The sequence below is a fragment of the Zingiber officinale genome, chromosome 10B (genome assembly GCF_018446385.1).
Source record: "Zingiber officinale cultivar Zhangliang chromosome 10B, Zo_v1.1, whole genome shotgun sequence".
In the NCBI taxonomy this organism is placed as follows: domain Eukaryota; kingdom Viridiplantae; phylum Streptophyta; class Magnoliopsida; order Zingiberales; family Zingiberaceae; genus Zingiber; species Zingiber officinale.
In genome coordinates, this window is record NC_056005.1 from 96,566,324 (window position 1) to 96,574,183 (window position 7,860).

The 7,860-nt window shown below is 37.1% G+C and overlaps 1 long non-coding RNA gene across 1 annotated transcript; it reads right to left on the reverse strand.

The window, feature by feature from the left end:
• Positions 1-4,896: 4,896 nt before the first annotated feature.
• LOC122030509 lies at positions 4,897-5,645 on the reverse strand. The gene is made up of 3 exons (XR_006125449.1): positions 5,473-5,645; positions 5,233-5,393; positions 4,897-4,916 (listed from the first exon to the last, which is right to left on the reverse strand). It is a non-coding gene; the product is annotated as an uncharacterized LOC122030509 (long non-coding RNA).
• Between the last annotated feature and the right edge of the window lie 2,215 nt (positions 5,646-7,860).

The window sequence follows — 7,860 nt, forward strand, 5'->3', positions numbered from 1 at the left end:
AGATTTTAATAAAATTTTGTTTTCAACAAAACTTCCTTTTCTCTTCTTGTATGGTCGGCCCCATGCTTGGGCACCAAGTATGGCTTGGCCGACCCACATCTTGGGCACCAAGAGGGCTTGACCGTGTTGGTTGCTACACTTAGAATTCCGTTCTGTTTCTCTTGTACAAAAATTTACACAAGTATAAAACTTAACCTACCTACCCATGTGCTCTACTGAAGTTAAACTTGGATTGCAAAAAATGCTTAACATTATTAATCCAAGTTGCTCTTCAAAAGTTAAACTTGGATTGGAAACGATACTTAACATTTTTACTTCAAGTTTAACCGATGTGATCTTCCTAAGTTAAATCATATTACAGAAATTGATTAAACATCTATTTCAAAGATTGGGTTCCAAGTTAAACATGGTAAGGCACTAGACCTTCTTGGTTATGGGATCATCCACCACTTTCTAGACAAAGCCTTTCAAAGAAATTGGATATTTAACTTCTTACAGTAACCCTAGGTTTAACTACAGAGACCACAATAGAAACACAAGATCGAAATGTAAAATCGAAATACAAAATCTATAGAACGAAATTGAAACATAAAATCGCTAGCCCCTTGTGTTGGTGTTTCAGGATCCATGCAAAGAAAACTAACTAATTAATTCGAAGCAGAAACCATTAATTAGTTATACCTTTATTTGTAACTAAAGACCTCTCCTGTTGTATTCCTCTCCTCCTCTTGGACGTCGTGTGGGCGACGATCTACCAAGATGAAATCCACCCAAACAACTTCTTCTCCTCCATGAAATTCAGCCACCAAGGGAAACCAAAATGGGAAACTTCCTTCTCTTCTTCTTCCTCTCCAAGCAACCGGCCACAAGAAGATACCACTTGATGTGCCGCCGACTCTAAGGAAACAAAAAGAATAGGAAGGGAAAAAGAGAGAGTGCCGACCACCAAGGAATAGAATAGGAAGAGGAGGAGCCGACCCTTATGGAGCAAGAGAATTAAGAGATGTGTGTTTTTTCCCATAAGACACCCTCTACCTCTCTTTTATAATCCTTAGTCATGACAAAAATGGAAATTTTAATAACAATTAAAATCTCTCTCTTTTAAATTTCCTATTGTGATGGTTACAAAAGGAAAGTTTTAAAAATTAATCTCTCTCTTTTAAACATTGTAGATGACTACAAAAAAGGAAAGATTAAAATTAAAACTTTTCTTTTTAAATCATGGTTATAAAAAGGAAAGTTTTATCAAAATTAAAATCTCTCTTTTAAACATTATAGATAACTACAAATAAGGAAAGATTTTAACAAAATTAAATTTTTTTTTAATCCTTTGTAGATAATATAAAAGGAAGGATTTTAAAATTTAAAACTCTCTTTTAAAACCATGTGGATGACTATAAAAGGAAAGATTTTAATAAAATAAAATCCCCTTTTAATCCTAGTGGTCGACCCCTAGCTTGGGCACCAAGCCATGCTTTGGCCGGCCACTTCTTGGGCTCCAAGCTAATGCTTGGCCGACCCCCTTACACCAAGCAAGGATGTGTTTGGCCGATTACTTGGGTAAGAAGTGAACTTTGTGGATATAAGGCTTTATAGAGGCTACAACAGGGACCGAGAGGAGGAATTGATTTTGGTCTTCTGATGACCTTGAGCTTCCTGTGTTCACCCCGAACACCCAACTCAAGTTCATCAATAATAACTCATACCACTAAAGAGTTATTATTGAACTGCTGCACCAATCCCATATTACATTATGGGCTCCTTCTTATCATGAGTGCATTAATCTCCCTGTGTTTAAGATATCAAATGTCCATTAATTAAATGAGTTACTGACAACTCACTTAATTAATATCTATCTCCAAGAGTAGTACCACTCAATTTCATTGTCATGCCGGACTAAGTCCACCTGCAAGGTTTACATGACAATCCTTATGAGCTCCTCATGGGGACATCATCAACCTAGATTACTAGGACATAACTTCCTTCTATAATTAACAACACACCATATAAATAATATTATTTCCCAACTTATCAGGCCTATTGATTTAACGAACTAAATCTCTCCCATTGATAAATTAAAGAAATACATACTAAGTATATGTGTTTGTTATTATATCGGGATTAAGAGTACGTATATCCATAACAACAGAGGTTTTGTTCTTTTATGCAGTCAGTATAAAAAGAAACTACCTCGAATGGTCCTGCTCAATACACACATAGTGTACTAGTATAATTTTATAGTCAAGATAAACTAATACCAAATTACACTACGACTATTCCAATGGTTTGTCTCTTCCATCTTGGTTGTGAGCTACTATTTATAATTTATAAGGAACTGATAACATGATCTTTTGTGTGACACCATACACCATGTTATCTACAATATAAATTAAATGGACAACTACATTTAACATAAATGTAGACATTTGACCAATGTGATTCTTATGTTCATACAAAAAGCTAGGCTTTTAGTATACATCCCAACAATCTTCCACTTATACTAAAAGACTATGATGCCATACATCTGATTCCCATCCTCTCAATATGCCGATCAAAAGCTCTCGCCGGAAGGACCTTAGTGAAAGGATCTGTCAGGTTATCTTCTGATGCAATCTTGGCGACAACAACCTCTCCTCGTATTAGGTGGTACTTGCGCTCTATGTGTTTTCTTGCCTTATGAGCTCGTGGATCCTTCGAGTTTGCTACTGCACCACTATTATCACAATAAAGTGTAATAATTTTGGGCAAACCAAGAATTACATCTAAGTCCATCATGAAGTTTCTGAGCTATACAACTTCTATGGCTGCCTCAGAGGCTGCCATATACTCAGCTTCAATGGTGGAGTCTGAAACGCATTTCTACTTTGCACTCCTCCATTGTTATGGCTCCACATCCTAAAGTAAACACAAAACCCCGAGGTCGAATTACTATTATCCCTATCAGTCCGAATCCGTGTAACCCACAGGGAGCAAATCATTTGCCTAGCATATAATCTCTAGTCCTTCTCAGGTACTTTAATATATGCTTTATGGCAGTCCAGTGTCCCGATCGTGGGTGACTTTGATATCTGCTAACCATGCCCACGGCAAAACAGATATCCAGTCTTATACATAACATTGCATACATTAGGGTTCCTACAACCGAAGCATAAAGAACCGCCTTTATCTCCTCTATCTCCTTTGATGTCTGAGGAGACATCTCTTTAGATAAGGGTACTCCATGTCAAAAAGGTAGAAAACTTTTCTTGGAGTTTTGCATGCTAAAACGAACTAGGATAGTATTGATGTATGAAGCTTGGGATAAGGACAACATTCTTTTCTTACGATCCCTTATTACTTTTATCATAACAATATGCCCACATTCTCCCAAGTCATTCATATCAAAACACTTGGACAACTATACCCTTACGTCTGACAACACTTTGACATTGTTTCCAATGAGCAAAATGTCATCTACGTATAGTACAAGAAATACAACCATGTTTCCGTCACTCCTCTTGTATACACAGGAACCATCTGGTCACTGAATAAATTTATAAGACTGGATCACTTCATTAAACCGGATGTTTCAAGATCTCTTGCTTCATCATATGTCCAGGGATTATGTTCATGTTCACCAGGGATCAAGTCTTGAATACTCTCCCAAAAACAACCCTCCCACTACGATGAGGCATTACTTGTAATTGTGCATCATTTGTGACATGTGTTGTAGTTTCTTGTAGTATCTCATCTTGTACTGTTGGTACTAAAGTAGACGTGTCTTCTCTAATTTCCTTAAGAACAATTTTACTCATGGGCTTGTGGTTTATTATATATAGTCCTCTTTTAAAAAATTAGGCATTGGTACTATCAATGACCTTATGATCTTTATGACTATAAAATAAACCACCTTTCGTTTCTCTAGGATAACCTACAAGCAAGCGAACTTCTGTTTGTAATTCCAACTTATCAGTGTCTCCCTTCAGCACATGTGCTGGACTACCCCAAATCCGAATATGTTTCAGACTAGGCTTACGCCCATTCCACAATTCTGTGGGAGTAGAGGGTACTGACTTAGAAGGTATCATGTTCACTTCTGTTTCGAGAGCATATCTCCAAAACAAATTTTGTTGTTCTGAATAACTCATCATTGATCTAACCATTTCCATAAGAGTCCTATTCCTTTGTTCTGCCACACCATTCTGTTGAGATGTACCAGGTGCAAACAGTTTGGATTGAATCCCGCACTACAAGAAAAAAGCTAATAGACAATGCTTTTAAAGCGTTGTCTTTGTGTTTGAAAAAGCGTTGTTAAAGGCACTGTTGTTAAAAGTCTGCTCAATGACAACGCTTTTAAAGCGTTATCGTTTATAGCAAAGACAACGCTTTTGCAACGCTTTAAAAACGTTGTGTATTTTTTGCTAAAACATCATTATTGCAACGCTTTAAAAGTATTGTCTTTTTAAAATAAAAAAATAAAAAATTATATTTAATTTTTTATTTACAAAATCATTATTTTTATATTTGCAAAACCATTATGTTTCTTTGACCCTACCATAGAAATGAAATCAACCATAAGTTAACAAAAAGAACAGAGTCATGTCACATCAAAACCAGGTACACTATATATAATAGAGATAGATACACAGTGTACATAAAAACTAGGTACATAATTCCCAAAATGATGATACTATTGTCAACATGACGTGACTGTTCAATTTGCACAATGATCTAACATTGTATTTCCTTTGGTCTCTATTGAAGTTACAGATTACAGAATTCTCAAAGAAAATTGTTTGCACATGATTGGCAGACTTTGATTTAGAGCAACTAAATTTGTAACTTTACCAACTTTTGAATGCACCTTGAGCTTAAAGTTTCACTAATGTCCATCTGGGTTTGTGTTCCAAGATAAGTACGATGGATCTCCAAGGGTCCTGCAAGAACAAGTGAACCAATTTGCATGAGTTGTCACTAGGTAACATCGAAGTTGAAATCAATCGGAGCAACAAGTCTATTAGTTCCAAGTCAAACCTTGTTAACCTGATTTTTGCTTATCAACTATAGAAAAATGTATTCATTGTACTGCGTACCATAAATGCTAACGACGAGCAAGATACTTACCCAGGCTTGAGCAGATAAAGAACCATGAAGGCTACCACAAGAAATATGCAGAGGCTACCGATTGTAAGATATGCAACACCAATGAAACCATTCTTCCCACCTATCCATGAGGTAGTAGAAAGTACCAACCTCTTCTCCCCTTCAAAATTGTAAGTGTTGTAGTTGTTCTCTATTGTCATTGAGATTTGTTCATTGGTTGTGAGGTCTCTCTCAATTCTCCCATAGAGTTTTCTAAACTATGGCAAGGCAGCTGTCCTCATCCAAACAATGAGATATTCTTGCTCGCTCAACTGCAAATTTTATTACAATGATTGCTACCAACTTGAATACAACATATGATATAGAAATGAAAGACAGAAAAACACTTACAGCTTGGCACCTCATATGAGACCTCCCTGCTGGAAGTATTTAGGGTAGACATCACTGCCAAATTTGTGATCTTTGTCACTTTGCCAGGTGATGTTTTTTTTCTTGTTCACCTCGATGACTTTGCTTTGTGTTGCAAATGAGTATGTGTCATTGAACAAACTTACATCTAAATGTAGTACTTAAATGTGAAAAATAAATACCAATCAACAAGTATAACTCATAAGGACATTTCATCATACACCTAGTCGGCAATATTTAACATGAGTGATTGAGCATACATACTTTTGATTCTTTTCCTTCTCCACCAAATGAACACAAACACGATCAAGAACAAAAGGATGCCCAAAGTTGTAGCAATGACTATGATCTTCACGAACCTCTTAGATTACTTTTCGGAATTTGTTGTTCTGAAACCTTTTGATTCTGATAAAAACAAGAGGAAAGGAGAGATTCTGATGTGTGCTTACAGATGTCAGGAGCTACAACAAGGCTAACAAAAAGCTCGTCGTCGCCTTGTGAGAACGTCCTCATGTCGATGGAGCTTCTGTGTGAACATAAAATAAATGAAATGGCTTTCCTAAGACCAGGAAAACAAATGAAAATAAACTAAATTAAATAAAACTGTAATTGCCTCTAATTACTACTAAATCTTGTAAGTTGCATAGAAGCAAAAAATAATCAACGCTAAACATGATCGCCAACAGTGAAGCAAGAACAAAATCTATGATGGAAGAGTAACAGAAGGAAATGTACAGTCGGCTTACCCTGTGGTACTTAAGGAACTCAAGGATGTCGAGGACAATGTCGTTGACGTAGCAGAAGTCGGAGGCCTCACACTTCTTGGTGTGGTGTAGTCCGCCGGCCCAGTTGATGGCAATGTCGGCATCTTTGCGGTTGATCTTCACGGTGGCGCCGATGGAGCCGTCAACGGAGGCCTGGTAGAACTCGAAGAGGCCTTCAAATACAAGACAACCCTCTCCAATGTTGAACCACTTTAGCTGTCGAGCGGATGCAGAGGAGGAGGTGGAGTCGTACGTGAGTTTCCCTTGCACGGAAACGAGGGCAGCGGTGGCAGGCGAGACGGAGGCGAGAGGGCGTGAGAGGAGGAGTTGGATGGAGAAGGCGAGAGATGAGAAGTTGTGAGAGGGGTTCGGGAGGTTTTCGGAAGATTGGTGGGTGCGAGCGAGTGAAACCTAGGGTTTTTCAACTCCTTACTTGATCCAATGGTTTGTATCATTTTAGATTTAATTTAGATGAGAACTTGATAATAGACAACACTTAAAAAATGATAATAGACAACACTTTTCAAGAAGTGTTGTCGTTGACCCACAAAAATCGCTAAAAGACAACGCTTTTTAAAAAAGCGTTGTCTATCAGTAAGAAAATAAAGAAATAGACAACGCTTTTCACTAAAAGCGTTGTTAAAAAAAAAAGGACAACGCTTTTTAAAAAAAGCGTTGTCTTTTAAGTGTTGTAAAAACCCAATTTTCTTGTAGTGCTGACCTCTGATAAGTAACTCCTAAACTCTCCTAAGAGGTACTCTCCACCACGATCAGACCGTAGTGTCTTGATACTTTTACCATGACATTTCTCCACATCAGCCTTGTACTCTTTGAACTTATCAAAGCACTCAGACTTGCGACGCATCAATTAAATGTACCCGTATCTCGAATAGTCATCTATAAAAGAGACGAAATATTCGAAACCACCTCTTGCCTGGATAGTCATAGGCTCACACAAATCAGAATGAACCAATTTCAACACATCTTTGGCTCTATACCCCTTATCCTTAAAATGTCTCTTCGTCATTTTTCCTTCCAAGCAAGACTCGCAGGTTGGAAAGTTTTCCACCATCAATGAACCCAAAATTCCATCGGCTATTTACCTTTGAATCCTACTCAAGTTAATATGACCTAGCTTTAGATGCCAAAGATATGTTTGGTTCATTTTCGAAGGTTGCTTTCTCTTATTAGAAGATGTGTTATTAATTTCCATTTGTTGCATCATGGGAGTTATTGGATTTAGAGTATATAAATTGCCAACCAATGTACCAGAACAGATAACTACTCTATTTTTCTTGATAACAACTTTGTCATCAAAAGAGACAGAATATCCATCCTTAAATAGTTTTGTAACGCCCGAAAATTCTCAAAATTATTTTAGAAATATTCTATGATTTTTCTGGAATTTTAGAATATTTTTATGGAATTTTTAGAGTAGCGAAAGTAGCAAAAATGAATAAAAACGTAAAATAGCTTAAGCGAGAATCGAACCCGAGACCTATTGGATCCTACGACTTATAGTGGACTCTAGTAACCAAGTGAACCCAGCAGGGCCGTGCTGAAAGAAGAGGGAATCAATTATATTTATACTTAAGTTGGGTAAATT